Here is a 19,619-nt window from a genome sequence, read left to right as displayed (position 1 = left end):
GGCATGAAGGGAAGCTAGATGCCCAGTTCCCATTGTGCTTTCAATATGCAATGGGGGCCTAATTGCCCTTTGTGCCTTTCAAAATCTCCTCATAAGGAAGCCAAATTTAGCCTTGTATGTTTGAAAGTCCTGGCCTTTGTTCTGAACCTTGACAATATCTGGTGCTTTATAGGAAGACCAAATCTTTAATTATGCACCTAGTCACTGACTGCTTAGATTAGATCAGAGAAACTCTCAATAAATGTAGAATTATCACTTGACCTCAACAGAGAAAATCTTTAAGCAGATATTCTTAGTAAAACTGGTCTGGATCTGAAAATCTCTCAAATCCAGGTTTTCCCAATTATGTCATCTAGCAGCTGAAATGTCTATCTAAATGGCCATGTTTCTTATTTCCCGTGTCGTTCGTGCGTGTGTGTGCGCGCACGCGCGTTACTTAGAGGTACAAGTAGCAGACAGATGATCTTCTGGGCTGAGGCAGAGGAAGCGCTTTGGTCCGTTAGGTGTAATTGTTTTTATAAAACCTCTAATCTATGTATTTGGAGAGGCAAAGTAAACACAGTTTATACAACTCACCCTTGACATTCTGCCAAATATCCTCAATCCTATAAAATGCCTCCTAATGACCTGAATGTAATACTGTGGTGTTATAGTGTCATTTAACTACTTTAGGGTTCTTTTAGTAGCAGCACTATCTGCAGACTTAATATGAAACGTACAGGATTATGCTGCCACTAAAATATTATTCAATGCTGCTGAAATTTCAAATTAATTCCATGAGACAAATCATTATTCAGTTCTGTCTTTAGCACAGATACAATCCCCCAAGTTAGTTTAATAAAAGCAATTTTACAACTAATTAAGGTTGATATTGTCTTTTTGAGGATAGTGGCTAAATGGAAAAATTACTTTTTAAACAGCAAGTGAGTTAGTACCAGCGATGCATTAAGGTTTGTGTGCGACACAGAAAAACTTTGGAGGAAAGAAATAATTTGAGGACCATTGAATCGAGTTACAGAAGAGTTGGTATGAAATGTGCTGAGGAAGCATTTTGTTATTTCATTAAAAAACTAGACTGGTCTAGCTTTCACTAAATGTTTCAAAATTTTCTCTCTCTCTCTCTCTCTCTCTCTCTCACACACACACACACACACACTTGCATGCACATTCTCTCGCATACACACATCTTCTCTACGCTGGCAACCCCCCACTGCTAGTAACATTGGGAAATTTCCCAAGAATTACCAGCCACGTATGTAGGGACAGAGTCTCAACTGACGTAAATACATGTAGTTGCTGCTAAACCTCCTGAACTAGGCCAATTCATGGCAACTGAGGATGTGGCTTGCAGGCTTTGTTGTGATATGGTTTTCCAAAGCTGAATACACAAACTCTGGCTTTTCAGTTTTGTTTTGACATAAGTCCTGTTTCTAGATGAGTACTGCATACCTTTAACTTTTTTCATAAGTACTGGCACTGAGGGATACTAGTCTAGTACTCTCCTATTACCAATGTATAATTCAGCGGTCAACATTTGCTAACAGACAAGCAAGGGCATTCGTTACAGAAAGTAGTCGGGGCAGAGGGTTGAGATCAAGAGCAAACCTTTTCCCCTGTGGAATTCTGTGGGTTTCTAAACTTGTATTTTAGGTTAATTTCTCTTCTCATTCCCCAGTTAGACATTAGGCTACTCACCTCCCTCATAATGAAGCAGCTTAAATATGAGATAAAATACCCTGGACAAATTAAAGAAAAAGAGTGTATTTTGGTAGTATTCTAAAGAACAGGAGAAAATGCACTGAAGCCAAAGACGGGGAATGAAAACCATTTGTGGTGGCAAGCCTACATCTGGAATAATCAGGCCTTTTCCTCTTTAATACTGCTACCTGCCTCCTCATTCATTAGTACTGTCCTAGTCCACTCACTCACCTGGACATAATATTTTCCCCTCCCCATACACACAGTTTTCTACTATTGGCAGACCCTTTCATGTCCTGATCTCCTGTGTAACTGCTCCCGACTATTTTGAGCCTGTTTCTTTTCTATTGCCTGCCAGTGCATAGACACTGAAGTGCTCCAAATGCTACTACTGCATGATTGATAAGAGAAAAGCTTGCTGAGGCTTACTAGTGCCTCTACAGACAGCATATGGAAGAAACAGGGACCACTGGCACTCTGGGGATTTCAGGGGAGCTGCAAGAGCTAAGGCAGCAGATAAACAGCTGTGGGTATAGGGATGGGAAGGAGGAGATGGCTCTGGGGACTAGTAATGGAAATAAGGAGCATTTCACCTCTAGGTCATCAGTTCAAACCAGGTCCAGGATGCTAATGTTTGAAAGGCATTACCATATGACAGATGTTCGATGGGCTCAGGCCAGCTCCTAGTGGGCAGAAATCAATATGACCAAACAAAGAAAAACTACACCCTATTTAGCAGCCCTACTGGTCGTCTCAGCAGAGAGACCAAAGGTGGAATGAGTATGCAGAATGAAATATCTCATATCACACTGGAATGGAGGTGCATACAGAAAGAATTATAATGCCCCTATGGAAATCAATGGTGCAGCCACACCTACTGTACTCTGTGCAGTATTGGTCACCCTGTTGCAAACAGAATATTGCAGAATTGAGGGGGTGGGGGTGTCAGAGAAAGAAAACAAAAATTAATAGGGCCTGTGGGTCTCCCAGAGCCTCATGGGCTCGTGTTTTGAGACTGTACCAGAACAGAAGTAGGCAGAAGGAATAATATAATGGAGCCCTCCTAAAACGTATGGCCCTGAACTGTGTTTTGGGATGTGTCTAGGGCCTATCAAATTCATGGCCATGAAAAATGTGTCATGAACCGTGAAATCTGATCTCCCCTGTGAAATCAGGGCAGAGCTAAAGGTGCCCCCATCAGGGCTGCTACCATGCCTTGAGCTCCAGCTGCTAGTCCTGACGGGGCTAGGGAGGTATGGGACTTCCTCTTCTCCTGCAGAGGCTGCTCTGCATCCCTGTCCCACTTCCTGCCCCATCACTCAGGTCACTGCACAGGGAGAAGCCACGAAGCTTCATGCAGCAAGGGGGGGTAGGGGAGGTTCCCAGCAGGGGCGGGGGGGGGGGGGGGGGGTCTGACCTGGCCCTGGGAGCGGACCCTGCAGGAGAAGAGGAAGTCCCATCCCTCCCCAGCCCAGCTGGGATGAGCAGCTGGAGCCCACCCTATGGCAAAAGCCCCCGGCTGGGGCACCCCAGTCAATGGCACAAGAATGGGGGAGTGGCGTCATCCAGGGGACCATGTCACCCACTTTTTAACATGGGCTTAGTTAAGAATGAAATACGAATGAAATAAGAATGAAATACGCGCCCCCCCCCCACCCCAAACTGCAAGCCTCAGTCAAACGCAGAGTGGCACTGGCATGGGCTACAGTTCGTGGCAGAGGAACTGATAACAGTGATCAGCTCTATGCCTGCCCAAGGTAGCAGTTTGGGGCGGGGGGGGGGGGGGCAACACCTCCCGTCCCCCAAACTACACCCATGTTAAAAAGTCAGGAGCATGGCCCCCAGCCCTCCTCGGTTCTGGCACCAGTGGGACCCCCCCTCACTTCTACAAAGGCTCTGGTGCCCTTGCCTCCAGCCTTGCACCTCCCTGGCTCCAGGCCCTGCACTCAGGGGTCAAAAGGGCCTTGGGCATTCTCGGGGTGGGGGAGGAACCGCGGTACTCCCTTGACCACAAGGCCTTTAGCAGTCGCCCACCTGTAAGGCTGGTCCTGCCCGCCACCCCCGTCCAATACCAATACCTCACATCTGCACTGGCCATTGCTCTCCGACTGCCCAGCTCTGAAGGCAGCGCCTCAGTCAGCAGCAGTGCAAAAGCAAAGGTGGCAACACCATGACTCCCCTACAATAGCCTTGTGAGCCCTCACAGAACCCTCTTTTGGGTCAGGACCCCCATTGTTATAACATGGCGAGATTTCAAATGTAAATAGCTGAAACCATGAAACAGATTATTTTTAAAATCCTATGACCATGAAATTGACAAAAAATGGACCATGAATTTGGGAGGTCCTAAATATATCCCATCATCTTTGCAACTCTCCAACTCACGGAAAGCTTGATTCTCCAGAGCACTCCTTATAGCCCAACGCCACATTATTCAGCAGGAAGAGCAGACTGCCTGCAGGGATAGGAGCTTGGCTTAGCAACTTGGCTAATCTGGCAGCTAAAGAGCAGGTAACATTTCAGAGAAATGGGGCTTCAGACATATTTGAAAAGATTTGGCCTGACTTATTGGAAATCCTTGGTTAATTTCTGGCTCATGGAAATCAAGATGTCATTCTCCTTTCCCATCCCTGCCCCATTCCTTCTTTTCCTTTCTCTTCCTTTCCAATACCTTAACTTTTTTATTCTTTTTGCCTGTTTTTGTTTTGTTAATGTGTAATAAGACAGAGGAACTCTCTGCCACATGATGTCATGCTTCAGGAATCAAACCGATCTTTAAGTAACTATTAGGGAGTACTAGACACCTAACATAGGAGGCAGATTATCCGACATCTGCCTAACGCAACATTTCTTGCATATTGTCCGAAGCATTTGGTTATATTGGACATTAGATGGACAATAGGTCCAATCCAGTCTAGTCCAGCAACTTTCAAAACTGTTGCGTCCACACGCACACCTCTTCTTACCTCATTTGTAAAGTACAATTTTTAATGTTAGTTTTTATTTTTGGCTTTATACTGCATATGTTTCAGGGTAGAAACCAGTAAGAGGCAATTGCCTTCTGCAAATAAACCATCAAGACGACATGATCTTTTCTTGTTACCATTTTTAAGCCGCATTTTATTTATGTTCATTTAGGAGATTTCAAAAAAGGGATTTTTTTGTATGTGGGGACGTTTGATGTCTCTCTAACTCAAAAAGTGTCCTTTGAAAATCCTGTGGGGTAAAATAGACATTTTCAACAAATAGCTGATCTACTTTGAGTTGAAATCAATTATATTCATATGTTAAATTACATTCACATGTTAAATCAGTTACGTACATTCACCAACCTTGTCTCTCTTCCATTCACATGTGTAGCCATATTACATAGCACTTTGTATGTGTAAGTGTATATTATATAAATAGAAAAACTGCAATTTACATATCTTTATGACATTAACCAGCATTTACATGAACAGATAATTAATGTGCACTTCAAATGATTTCCCGCTTCCCTCCCATTTGTACATATTATTGTAATAAATCTAGAGGAAATTTAAGAATACAAACTAGATTAAAGTGACTAAAAAAAGATTAAAGGTAAAAAAAAAAGATTAAAGTAAGGTTAACAGACATCTCTAGATATACACAAGGGAAGGAAATTCAGAGTTAAGATTGAACTCGCAATGTGCCTGTGTATCAAAGCTTATATGATATAAAGGTGGTGTGAACAGAAGTACATTTCAGCATCCAGAATCTAGTCCATGTGTTTGTATTATGCTTTTAATGCATAATTTAATTTTGTTTATCTTTGTTTAATTTTATAGAAACATATGCCACACAAGTCATACTACCCAATTATCCCTTCGACATGCATTTCTCTAAAACATGCCAATTGCTAGAACAGCTTATGAAAGCCCCCTAGGACAATAGATTTCTGATAGCTGGAAGAACACTCTGAACAGAAAAAAAGATTAAGAAAAAAAGTAAAAATGTAGCCAGTTAGCCAATAAACTGTTTTTATATAGCAGAAAAAAATAAAGACGTGGGCAGTATCTTATTTCTTTTGGAAATATTTCTCTGCACACAAAGAAAAAAATGCACACTAACACCCTTTAAAAGGGCATGAAAATATGCTTGGATCTTCTCCATAGCAAAATAAAATGTTTTCTAGTATAGGATACAGCAATAACCATCCTGAAAGGTTACATGATGATAAGAGTATTTGAAAAATTGCTCTTATTCAGTCTTCTTTAAAGCAGAGCAGATAAAAAAAAAACCCAAACAGAAACAAAAAACCCCACAAGAAGCCCTATTTTCAGAGGAAGATACACCAAACTAAGGGCCTGTCTACACTGAGTTTTTCTTTTTGCACCTGCGTAGCACAAATCCCTGATGTGGAAGTGCTACACAGTATAATTTATCCCAGCCAGTATGGAATCAGCACATAGCGGGTCTACATTAGGGGGTTTACCCTGGTGCAGTTATGTCGGTATAACTTTGACAGTTCTAAGAACGCAGGGTCAAAAATAGAACCTATTCTGCTCACTTTGCGTTACAGTGAAGCTCCATCTTTCCCAATTGCTGTGAAATTCAATGAGGAAAGTATAGCTCGTGCAAAGTTAGTTTCAACTGTGAATCCCTTTGGTCTACCGTATACAAGATTTCCTTACAAAGGCTTAGAGGGCTTAAGATGACTTTGGATGGCTAAGTCTGTGCATGAAAAATAGCCTCCGAAAAATAAACTTCCGTTAAACGAAAGTGAGCTGCAGAAACTCCCTTTGGTGTTCCCACTAAGACACAGCTCTCAGACAATGGCAAGATAAACTAAGAGACAAGGGAAAGCACTGAGACATTTTACCTCCAGGAAATGAAACTCATACAAATGTTTGCACTATCTAAAAAGTCATGTTATTGTCTTTTTTTCCAGTTGGGCATTTAAGAGGGTGTTACATGTGACAGCACAACAGCTCAAGTATAAGGTTAATAAAGGTTTATTCAGTTCTATCTGATACAAAGTTAGTTGCGTATTTCTCTATATTTCTCTGTGTTCACTTAGAAAAACCTAGTATATGCAGATAATTCTGAATTGAAAACACATTTCTCCTCTGTATCAAGCTTTTCTTTTGAAGGAAATATATACCTAAAGTTCTGGCACACTTATATTTAACCTGGTTAAGACAGGATTTGTTTCACATGTAAAAGACTAGAGTTATTTAAGGAGTCATTTTACCTGTAGATTGTTTTTCTGTCACTTGGCTTCTCTAGTCACAGACCGATGGGTATTCCCGTTCTAGTCTATGCCAGTCCAACAGAGGCAACCAATAACCTTCATATGATTTTTATGCCTCAGGACGCAGTAGTTTTCTCTGGATTCCTCAACTGAAAATCCTTAGGGGTATGAAGGAAAACTATGGTGCACACTTCGAAACCCTAAATGAAACTCCACTAGGGTCAGGTGAGTAGTCTTGCAACAGGTAAGACCCAGAAAAAAAAAACAGAACATTAAAAAACCTACCCATTTTTAGATTCAGTGCAGGCATCAACCCAAACTTATGGGTTTCAAACACTGAAGCAAGATAGGCTAAGGAACCAGATGTGCTAACACTGCTGCCCAAGGTAGCGCTTGCTGCAGCCTGTCTAAATTTACAAAATTTAATGAACTCAAGAGAACACTTCCAAAACAGTCACTGTGTACAAAGGGAATACAGCCCAGGTGCAAACTGCTCTTCAGGTTACAGGAACTACATAGCTTTCTGACCTGCAAACCTGCCTGTTGTTGGCTTCTATTTCTTAGGTCATGACAAACCTACAGACACTGTCTCTTTCTTGAGATGTCTCAGAGGACAAACTAGGCATGACTTTTACAGGCCAATCAAGAGCTTTGGAGTAAAACTTAATATTAATTCACTGAGATTGCCTTGTACGCCATGTTCCCCTTCCAAAGAGGAATTGTAGTCCCTTCCCAGGCAAGGAGACTTCCCTTTCTTCATTTCAAGCTCCACTCAGGAAAAGCAGAGCAGAACCAGTTAGTGGTGGGCTATAAAATATGGCATACAGTTTCTTTACCCTCACAACCATGGTACAGCTGCTAGAGCAGTGCTTCTCAAGCTATCTGATGTGGGGGACCGGCAATTTTTTTTTTCCAATGTGCGCGCAGACCGGCACCGGTCCGCAGACCACCACTTTGAGTAGCACTGTGCTAGAGGTTAAAGCCTTGATAAGTAAGTGTAACAAGCCCTATAGTTTCCTCTAAACCAGGCTAAAGTACCCAACAGAAGCCGAAAAGTCACTGAATATAACCCGCAGCCTGCGCTGAGTGTGGAGAGAACTCTTCTGATCTAAAGGCATTCCTGGACCATTTCCATTTCCTGAACATGTCAATTGCTTTTCAGGGACCAATCTACAGGAACAGCTAAACACATCTGCTGTGGTGACCTCTTGATGGTAGAGGGGAGGAGAGATAAGAAACATCTGTTTATCAAGGAAGAGTATTTGACCCAAGCCCTCTTCTATGCCTGTAGATCTTTCCAAACACCCACAGATCTGACCAGCATACTGTGGCTAAAAATAGCCTCTCAGAAGGCCAGAGTGACATGTGGGATTTTCTAACTGTTCTCTAACACTGAATACATACATGATTATTTGAGTCTCTTTTTTGATCACTGATCTTTAACAGTGATGTTATCACATGATCCCTTAACGCTCGCCTTAACAATTCAACTCATCCAATGGTGCACGCTGCAGGAAGACCTAATGAGACCCTATTTGCTGAGGTAGAATTATAAAGGTAGAGCTGTGAGCTGTACTTCCATTTGGTCTTGGGGAAAATAATGGAAGAGAAAACGAATAGCATGACACCCATTTCCAGTTCCAAAACCCAGAACTGCTGTTACTTCCCACCCACACTTCCTGCAGCCTTGAGACCCAAGGTTTGGTACATTTACTTCTCCCTATACAGGTTACTGGCTCCTGCCTTTCATGTAATATTTTCCTCCTGTGAGCTTTGCTTTTTTTTTTTTTTTCTTAATCTCTTCCATTCATTTCCTCCCTCACAGCTCCTACTTCTTCTTCTCCTTTGCTACTCTCCTTCTTTCTTTCTCGTCCATTATTGTCCTTTTTTTTGTTTTGTTTTCTCACCTGCCCACCTGCAGATTGCCTCTCCCTCTCTTCCCCATTTACAGCTCTTCTCCACTCAGTATCCTTTATTCCCTTCTGTCAGACTTTCCCAACGGACCCTGGACACAGTCACAGGAGTTCAATGCTAATAGCTGAGACAGACAGGTGGCACCTGGTGTGACCAATATCCCAGAATTTATTGGAACAGAAAAATATTCCAGTTTCAATAAAGCCACTGAGACTTGCAGACCAAGATAGTCTCATTCAACAGAAATATCCATTCACTGCTGAAGAAAAGCTGAACAGAGAAGGATGGTTTGTGGTTAATGTGCTGGTCTGGGGTGCAGGAGCTCTGGGCTCGATTCTAGACTCGCCTATAGACTTCCTCTTTGACCTCACGCAAATCACTTAATCTCTTCTTGCCTCAGTTCCACGACCATGACATGGGGGTAATGCTACTTCTTTTCTCTGTCTTGCCTCTTCTGAGTGTATGATCGCCAGGACAAGGGCTGAGTCTTACTATGTGTAGCATCTAGCACCATGTGTCCCAGACCTCTCCTGGGACCTCTAGAAGTTACCATGTTATAATTTAATGGAGCATGTCAAAAGCATTTTTGTTTATGAAAAATGGCCCTCCATTTTTAAAGGTGAGTATTTTCACAGAATTGTTCAAAATGTTCTAATTTCAATGAAAACTGAAAAAGTTACAGTTTTTTTCAAATCTATTTTTTTCCCCAAACAAAAAAACCCTGACAATTTCAGCAATATTTTTAATCAAGTTTTTTCATGCATTATACTTACCATTATCCAAACAGCACTAATGAGAGAGTAAAATATGACGGAGAGTTTTCAGAGAAGTCCAGAGAACTCCTTTTTAACAGAAGGCAGATTACTTCCTCTACAAGAAGGCTGTGTTTGCTATTCTTGGGGCAAATGGCTCTTCCCTGGCTAGACGCATCTAACTGTATGAAATTTTGTAATGCTGTTTCAACACAGTCCTTGAGAGCGGGTATATTTTTGAAGTTTAAACAATGCCACGATGTTATATAGTGCGATTACAATGGGACCAGTATGTTCGCCTCTAATTTCATCACTCATCACTAATCTCACTCATGCATAAAGCTGTATTGATATGGCTATACAGCTTCCACAAATCATTGAATCATAGAATATCAGGGTTGGAAGGGACCTCAGGAGGTCATCTAGTCCAACCCCCTGCTCAAACCAGGACCAATCCCCAACTAAATCATCCCAGCCAGGGCTTTGTCAAGCCTGACCTTAAAAATATCTAAGGAAGGAGATTCCACCATCTCCCTAGGTAACGCATTCCAGTGTTTCACCACCCTCATAGTGAAAAAGTTTTTCCTAATATCCAACCTAAACCTCCCCCACTGCAACTTGAGACCATTACTCCATGTTCTGTCATCAGCTACCACTGAGAACAGTTTAGATCCATCCTCTTTGGAACCCTCTTTCAGGTAGTTGAAAGCAGCTATCAAATCCCCCCTCATTCTTCTCTTCCACAGACTAAACAGTCCCAGTTCCCTCAGCCTCTCCTCATAAGTCATGCGTTCCAGTCCCCTAATCATTTTTGTTGCCCTCCGCAGGACTCTTTCCAATTTTTCCACTTCCTTCTTGTGGTGTGGGGCCCAAAACTGGACACAGTACTCCAGATGAGGCCTCACCGATGTCAAATAGAGGGGAACGATCACGTCCCTCGATCTGCTGGCAATGCCCCGACATATACATCCCAAAATGCCATTGGCCTTCTTGGCAACAAGGGCACACTGTTGACTCATATCCAGCTTCTCATCCACTGTAACCCCTAGGTCCTTTTCTGCAGAACTGCTGCCTAGCCATTTGGTCCCTAGTCTGTAGCGGTGCATGGGATCCTTCCGTCCTAAGTGCAGGACTCTGCACTTGTCCTTGTTGAACCTCATCAGATTTCTTTTGGACCAATCCTCTAATTTGTCTAGGGCCCTCTGTATCCTATCCCTACCCTCCAGAGTATCTACCTCTCCTCCCAGTTTAGTGTCACTCGAGTGGAATGTCCCCATCTTGTCCAAGATTGAGGCCCTCACACTTCATCCTCCAGCCCAGTCTGGATTGGTGTTTACAGAATCTCAGAAGGAATGTGTGCTCTTCTTACAATGAGAAAGAGCAGGTTTGCATAATCTTAACTGCAGGATCCCAGGAGCCAGAACTAATTCAAAGCTCTCCTAATTTGACTTGGGGATTCTACACTGTGATAGCAAGACTTAGGGAATGGCTCTTCTCTATAACCTTGTTTGAGTGATCATCTTTTGTTTCGATTACTCCAGTTTGCAAGATGACAGCTATCAAGACAGATTCCAGAATGCCTTTTAAAATGACACATGTCAAAAGTGAACTGTTAAGAGCATCTAAACAGAGGGGTTTGCGTTAATATTTAGCTTCCCAAGAATCAAATTTCAATAACAACTGATTTATTCTCTCACACAAGTGCAACAACAAAAACATTGCCTGACACTGCTTTTCTGATTTTTCTTTAAAAACATGAACTTTAAGGCACACTTGTATAGTTTATAACAGAAACTCCTCATCATTTGAGCTCTTAGCACTCCCAGATTGTAATGTCCTTCTGCTGGAAAAAAATAAAAAACCTGCTCTTTCTCTGTGTTTATGAAGCCTCCGGAAATACCATAGCAAACATTCCTGCTCTACAGCAGTGAAACCATGTGATCTGAAGGCACAGCCAAGAACTTCTTTCCCCTGAGTTTCTTCATGGAATGGAAAAAGGAAATTTTTCCTTTGAAGCCAGAATCCATGGCCAGGGCAGCATACACGAGGTTGTTTTTAAAGATTATTTGGCTGAATTCTCTAACCCATGGCTGGACACATCATATTATTTTGTACTGAAAGGGTCAAGTCTTTAGACATATATTCAGATGTAGGGCACAAACCCGAACGTACCTTTTAGGAGACTGCTACAAAAATATTCCCAGGGTATTCTAAAGCAAGGTTTATCATTCTTGTTCTGTGCTATTCTATTTCTTGGTATAAATAATTAAGACGTCTCCCCCCCAGCAATGAAGACTTGATTCATTGGTCTCCCCCTTTTTTTTTTTTTGGGTCTTCCCATTTTTCAGTTTGGTTTTTGTTAGTACTGTTAATGAATGGATTTGCCCATTCAAGTTCTGCTAAGTGTGACCAAAGATGACTTGAAGCATAAGCCTGAATAATAGCCTTCCATTTTTATCAGTATTTGTAAGTAATCATTCATGATGTAGGAGGAAGAGGGGGGTCATAAAATGCTAGTTCTATACCAGTGAATATTTGTTTTCTTGGTTTAAAAGGAAAAAAAACAAAACAAAAAAGGAAGGCAGCACTGCAGTAAAAAAGTACAGCAAATGGCAGGCACACATCACTAACTGGTTCTAGTGGCCATGTCAGAAATGTTTCTAATTATCAGAGGCAAAACTGGGATGGCATTTTCTGCTGGAAGCAAGATTTACACTATACCCTCCTTCCCCCCCTCTTGGTGTATAAATATTGGTCAAACAGTTTTTTCTCATTTGGTTCTTGAAATAAGCAGGTGGGTGGGAGCAGGGGTGTTTGGAGGTGAGGCTGGGAAGAAACACTGATGAAGAAATGCTTCAGATCAACAGTCTGCACCTCACCAAGATGTATCACTGAAATGCTGGGGAGAAATATTGGTAGTAATAGACAAGGGAAGTCAATTCAATCATTAATGCCAATCCCTCTCAAAGTGGGCTCTCAAATTATGATCCCTGGACCATTGGCTGGTGAGCTGCAGAAAGCTGGATGGTCACGTGGTACTAACACCTCCTCCTTATTTCCAGCTGCTAATTTGCATTAAAAACAACTGAAAATACATTAAACATTTCCCTAAAGTTACTTCCCCACCTACGCAGTGCCACATAGACATCCTTGAGAGTTGAAGTGGAAATGGTCCCCATGATAGCAAGTGAGAGGGCAGTTGATTCATAAGACAAAACATGAACCACGCTGCAAAAACACTTGAAATCCACTAAGGTACTCTGGAACTATGCCAAAGGCAGAGACACAACAACCTATCATCTTATGGGTTTTAAATACTATAAAAAATAGATTGAACCAAACAAAGAGAGTAGAACAAGTTTGAAGGAAATAACTAAATATGACAAAAACAAATAAACAAAAAAATACTTGTTGTGTACTTTTCATTTCTCACTACTCCTGGATATAAACACTAAACACTACTTCATTGAAACTACTGTTGAATTTCTACTAAGGGACTGCTAGTTTGTTTATTATAAGTGCATGTTTACTGGGAGCGTGCAGAATATGCTGTTGCTCTATTTTACAGCTGGAAAGGCCAGTGCACACGTAATTTGTTTGTACTGTATATTAGTATCAACAGAATTAAACCAAGGTAGCCAATGGATGTTTATACCAAGGGCTTTGCTTGCAGTGTTTTGTCATTGTCATCAATTGAACTGCTTCTCAAAAGAGCTGATGAACCTTGATAGCAACCAGATGAGTAGTTAAAGCATAAACCATGATGCACTGGCTGGAAAAGACAAGAGGCCCATAGGTATTTTACCAACTGAGAATAAAAATCTTCCTACCTGAGTTCCACAAGTGCCTTCTTCCTCTCAGGATCTGATGACTATTTTCTCAGTGCCTTCACATAACACGATCCATTTTCCTACAATGAAATATAGATGCATTACCCACACATCCTCATCGGTACAACGAAGCATTTAAGCTGCTAAAGCAGATCTACAAAAACTCATGGAACTTTAAAAGTTCTAAAAAGCAAGATGTGGGGGCAAAGGATTAAGATTTGGGACCCCAGCTTCTATAACCAGCAATTCCACTGATTCGTTGTGGGACTAGGGTGAACCACTTTATCAGTCTGAACCTCAAAGTCTGCCCATCTGTAAAATGAAGATGAGAAGCTGTTAGTGAATTCTACTAAAGTGAGTATCCAGATTTATTAACCTGAAAGGTAAATATTTTTTCTTCAGTTAAATGCCATGCTGAACTCTCTTTCATTCTCTTAATGGAGACTCTTTGCTGAATGTTATGAACTATCGTTTAAAAAAAAAAAAAAGCCAACCCTGAACTTTGTTTAGGTGGAGGAGACAAAATAACAAAATACCACAAAACACCACCCTGTCTGAAGCAAAACAAAGCAAATTTACAGATTACTTTGGCATGGCCCCTTGACTTCTAGGAAATGCTGTTTAAATCATAAAAGAAATACTGTAAGGAGGGACAGGGGAATGTTTACTGGCACATGGGTTCTGTTACATGCTGTCTCAGCAGTCAAGCAAGATATCCTTATAGGCTCCTGTTAATAGGCACTAAAACTCAGAGAATACTGGGCAGAAAAAATGAAGAATGTTTACACACAAACACAGTTTGTAATCCTTTTTATTAATTTTCAACTAACTTTTACACAATGATTTTTTGTTTGCAAGAACGTTCATGAAAAGCCAGTCTTCCGAAGCAGAAAATACCCCACGTGATTTCAGTGCCCAGTCCATCAGCAACCGCTAATGATCAATTATCAGGAGTTGAAACCAGAGAGTTAGGAAACAACTCAGACGCTGCAAAATACCCAGATTCAGGGTTAGATGACAAATGTAGAATAATGAAAAAATGTAAGTTATGATTACTTCCTATTTGGATTGCAGGAGTATTTAGTTTGTTAATGGATAATTCACAAAAAGTAAAAAAGCTAAAAATGAAATTATTTGCTAAGAACAGCATCCTCAACTGAAAGAAGTATATTTTCATAAAGACACAATCTGCCTCAAAAACGGATTTGGCTGTATTTCTTGTCCAGGTAAAAAATAACCATTTTAGGAAGCCTGCATTTTGACAGACACGATTGGTGAAAAATTGATCTTTTAGTTTCAATACAATAAGCTCTTCAAAACTCCATTATGTACTTGTTCCCTTCCACAGATACCTTCCCTCTCCCCCCACAATTTTAACTTCTTTCCACTAGAGCTTAAACTTTTGTTCCACCCAGTAGAGGAGTCAGGAGTCCTGGGTTCTATTTCAGGTTCTGCCACTGACACACTATGTGATTCTGGGTAAGTCACTTCACCTCTCTGGTCCTCAGTTTCCCCATCTGTAAAATGGGAATGATGCTACTGACCTTCCTTTTTAAAGTGCTTTCAGACCTATGGCTGAAAAGCATTAAGCATTATTAATGATCCCACATTATGGATTCTCCATCGCTTTTTTAAAAAATTGGCCCAAACCCATCTCTTCCATGCTACCCGTATCCTATACCCCCACTGACACTCGCTATCACCAGTCCATTGGTTCAGTATCACAAACTTCTCTCAGTCCTTCTGTCACTTTCATGTAAGTACTGCACTTCCAGTGAGGCAGTTGTATAAGCAGTGCACTGTGAAGAGGAACTGTGTTATACGAACATGGACAATCTCTCCTAACAAAGCTTCCAGTTTGCATATCAGCACTGTCAATGCAATCATGGCTTGCAGAAGACAGTGTATGTCTGCTGCTCCTGTAGAGCCAGCAGAGGGAGCACAATAACCAGTTTGTGGGACCCAAAGAGACTTTTTTTTTTTTTAAATAAAGTTTCTTGACTATGAAATGCTCAATCATTAAAATCCAAGGCATTTGGTATTAGATTATTTCTAGTACCAAAGGCATGTGTGGTGCATTACAAGTTATAAAAGACTAAAATCTCTGCTCTGAGGCGATGACGGTCTAAGATCAATATGTGAAAGGACAACCAACACATTACATACAGACTAGGAAAGTTGTGGGGGTGATGGAAAGACAACAGAGTTGTCTGCCAATTCTTGTGATTTTATCACAAGTCTGACAATATGTCGTGTTTTTCTTTAAGCCTCAGCTCCCGGAATCCTGTGATTACAAGAAAATCTCTTTTAAAACGGAAACAGAAAGGCAGTTGTCCAATTTCTAGCCCCCATCGTCGTGCAGAAAAGTTCAGAAACGTGACCTGAGTGCACACCCCAAAGGCTCGAAAAACACAAGACAAATAAAAAGAACCCAAAACACGGGGTGGGGTGACAGCGCGTGGTTTATAAGTATGATGACTTTTAAGCCAATCATAATGTTGGGCGCCCGACTCATGGTTTTTGAACACTTGGGGCTGGTAATTAGCAATTCTGCAAGAGTAAACAATGGGAAAGGAAAATATAGCTTGAGAGTGCATAGGACACACACAGAGCAAACCATGCACGATGGCCAGTTTAACATATTTCTCATTTAAATGCATGTCCTCGGTGGCTTATTGTCAGGCCTTATGGAGCAGGGTTTTTTTAAGGAGGGATTAGAACAAAGCCTGTTCCAAGCACAAAAGGGCAGCAAGGAAGAAGGTCTGAAGGCAAGAGTGGGAGAAGGATACACAGTGAGCTCTTAAACAGGAGGGGCTTGTGAAGGGAAAAAAAGAAAGAGGTGAGCAGAGAGAAATAAGCAGTGATTTAGCCGGAGAAGAGTTGAGCAAAAGCTTGGAAGGCCAAGGGAAGCCAGTGAAAGGGTACAAATAGGGAAGTGACACAATCCAGTGTTAAAAGAAAAGGAGGACTTGTGGCACCTTAGAGACTAACAAATTTATTTGAGCATAAGCTTTCGTGAGCTACAGCTCACTTCATCGGATGCATTCAGTGGAAAATACAGTGGGGAGATTTATATACAGAGAGAACATGAAACAATGGGTGTTACCATACACACTGTAAGGAGAGTGATCAGGTAAGGTGAGCTATTACCAGCAAGGGGGGTGGGGGGAACCAGTGTTGGATCTTAAAATCTGAAACTACTGATGCAGCTCACAAGAAAAGAAGACTTTCCCTTCCTTCTCACATACAGTGGTCTGACAACACAGCTACCAGCCTTTTGACACAGGATGGTCAAGACTTCTTCTCAGAGCCAAGCAACTCTGCTCCATAGTCATCCAAAGAGGTCACTGCTGAGGAACACAAGATATTCCTCCTCAGCCAGAAGAACAATCACATCCCCTCCCCCGCCCCGGGCAAACCAAAATGGCCTCAGTTAGCCCCCAAACCTGCAAAAACTTACACATGTGCCTTAAGCACACAACCACAGTCTCATTGAGACCTAAATTACTGTGGGTGCAACTAAAAATTTCATTCTGGTTTTAGAGTTATTACCGATTCCACTAATATTCTCATTAAAATGGATGATACCATTCAAATCAGGAATACCCCTAATACCAGAATGAACTGTTTAATGTGCCAGAAGCTTTGCCTCCTCATTCATAAACACCGTATCTGGTATTATGGTTGTATCCCACACCGGAAGCATTCAACAGACACACTTCCTAAATAAGATTGTTAACTCACAAGTGTACGATGGTATTCAGGAAAACAAACAAATATGTACAAAATAGCGTCTTTAAACATCAAATATAACCTTCATTATGCAGACTGTGTTATAAGTTAGTTAACTGAGCCCTCTATAGGCTTGCAAAGTTTTTGCAATTTTATTGCTGCAAAATTTGGTGTAGCAATTTATATTCAGCATCATTTAAACTCTCTACATATTTCTTAGGCCCTTACAGAGCTCCCACCTAAAAAGGGGGAAATGTCTGCTAGTTTTATAGTGAAGAAAAGCCTAAGAACCTAGTGGTACAGATTTTAAGTGCCATACTGGTAAAGAAATAATGGATATAGATCAAAGAGCCCTGTCACAGCATAGATGTAATAAGACCATTTATTTGATTTAACTAACCTCGTTAACTCTTCTTTCAAAATGCACATGGGTGCTTTCCTGTATAGCAGCGCATCATCAGTCTGTGCTCTCTCCAAAGCACAAGCACTGCTCCCTTTGTGTACCCCCTGTACAACACCTTAAAAACAGGACAGGCTTAGATACCCCCCATTCATCAGCCAAGAGAACCGGCTGGCTGCACAGGGGCCACAGGCTGTCTCTTTCCCTGTAGTTGTGGGCAGACCCTGCTGCATGCTTGTGAGCTTCAGGGAGGCAACCTGTTTTCCCTGAGCTCCCACTAAGGGCAGTGATAGCTCTATATCCATTATTTCTTTACCATTATTTCTCCTCCCAGCAGAGGGCTGGTGCCCTAAAGGCATAAATGAACCCTTCGTCAACAGCCATGTGCTACATAATTTCTCTTCCAACAGGAGCACAGGGTTCTGTAGGTGCAGATTACACAATGAGGCAGTGATTATGAAGCTGCCTTAGCTGTACACTTGTGTGGCTTATCCATGCTATCAAATTTGCACTTTTTATGTTTACACTGTAACATATTACTTAAAAACAGCTTACTATGTACTTTTCTCCTAAATGACTATAACCGACTGCCTAGTGGGTGCAGTACTAACAGATTACAGCTGGTCAGGAATGGATTTTTTTCCCTTGTGAAAAACTGATGCATTTTTAAATTTTGTCAACATTGTCAGGTTTTCAGTGGTTTAAAACTGGAAATTTTTGGTTTTCAATGGCTGAAAAATGTTCCATTTTGTAACAAAACCCTGTTTTTGTTTAAAAGTAAGTGGGCAATTTTTAAAATATTTTTTTTTCATTTTGTCAAAAACAATTTCCATCACAAAATAATGAGGGTAAATTTTCAACTAGCTCTGTACAAGATGCTACACCTATGTATAGAAGTTTATACATTGGATTGTATTATTTGAGAGACAGCATCTAATCACAGACGGTACTGTACTGCGTATACATGCAGGCTTAACTTTGTAATTTCCTGACTTCTAAGCGCCTAACAGTGCAACCTTAACATTCTGTTAGTTTTTTATGAAAGCGTATAAATCCTCAGACTTCTCCATGTGTCTTAAGTAGTCTCCTCCAGCCCATCAAAATACCCAGGCTCTGCTGCAGTACAGCCACTCCCAGCCAGTTCTGCAATGATCCCCGTATTAGCGAGGCAGGCTTTTCAAATCTGTTCCCTGACCCCCTGCTGTTTGAGGACCTGGAGGCCAATGTTCTAAGACCGTGACCCATGCAGCCTGGCTTTGCAGTTCAGTCAGATCAAAATGCCATGTCCAAATTACCCCTCCGAGAACCACCAACCTGAAAGGGCTACCACCCGGTCAGGTGCAGTGCATGTGAAGCACCGTTTGTGTGGAGAGCACTCTAATACTGACTATCACTAGAGCAGGTTCAGCATTTTTCAATGGCACAGGTCCAAGAAGAGAAACAAAGAAAGACATCCCAAAATAGCCGATAGCATGGTGGTTAGGATACTCGTGGGATGTGGGGGACTCAGGTTCAAGTCCCTGTTGAGAACCAGGCAGAGCAAGAACTTGCATTTGTTTCCCCCCACATCCCAGGGGAGCGCCCTCATCACTGGGCTATTGGCTATTCTCTCTCTCTCAAAAAAAAATTCTTTTGTTTTTGGAAAGGTGTCAGTTGCATGTAGAACAGGGAAATTTCAGAAATTCTGTGAAAATTTTCACATGGTGGCAAAAATGTTTCCTACCCATCTCTAGTCATTACAAAACATTACTTGGCTGGAGCTGAACCACTGAAATGGGAGAGCCTGCACTGTATCCTGTTACCAGAAGCACCAGCCATCCACCCCCACCGTAAGCATTCTTAGTCTATTTCATATTTCTAATTTAACTGAACTCTTCCCCGCCCCCACAACTGTAGCTAAACACACAAACTATCACCCAGTCTATCAGAGCAATAGAAGTGGTTTGTAGGCACAAAGGTTCTGCTTCTGTCATTAGAGGATCAGATTCTTCTTTACGTATGGCCACTTGCCCAGGGAACACATTTGCAGAGAAGCAGAAGTTACTGATTTTTTTGGTGCATGTGTTGGATACCAAATA

At 41.6% G+C, this 19,619-nt stretch overlaps 1 protein-coding gene across 9 annotated transcripts in view; it reads right to left on the bottom strand.

Moving 5' to 3' along the window:
• ZMIZ1 (zinc finger MIZ-type containing 1) overlaps positions 1–19,619 on the bottom strand; it is a 478,186-nt gene that overhangs the window by 306,151 nt on the left and 152,416 nt on the right. For all 9 annotated transcript variants that reach the window (XM_074958674.1, XM_074958670.1, XM_074958666.1 and 6 more), the window contains one exon: positions 13,410–13,489. The gene's annotated coding sequence lies outside the window, so the exon portion shown is untranslated. The remainder of the gene's footprint in view (positions 1–13,409; positions 13,490–19,619) is intronic.

Source organism: Natator depressus, chromosome 7, assembly GCF_965152275.1.
Source record: "Natator depressus isolate rNatDep1 chromosome 7, rNatDep2.hap1, whole genome shotgun sequence".
In the NCBI taxonomy this organism is placed as follows: domain Eukaryota; kingdom Metazoa; phylum Chordata; order Testudines; family Cheloniidae; genus Natator; species Natator depressus.
This window is presented reverse-complemented; position numbering and strand designations above follow the sequence as displayed.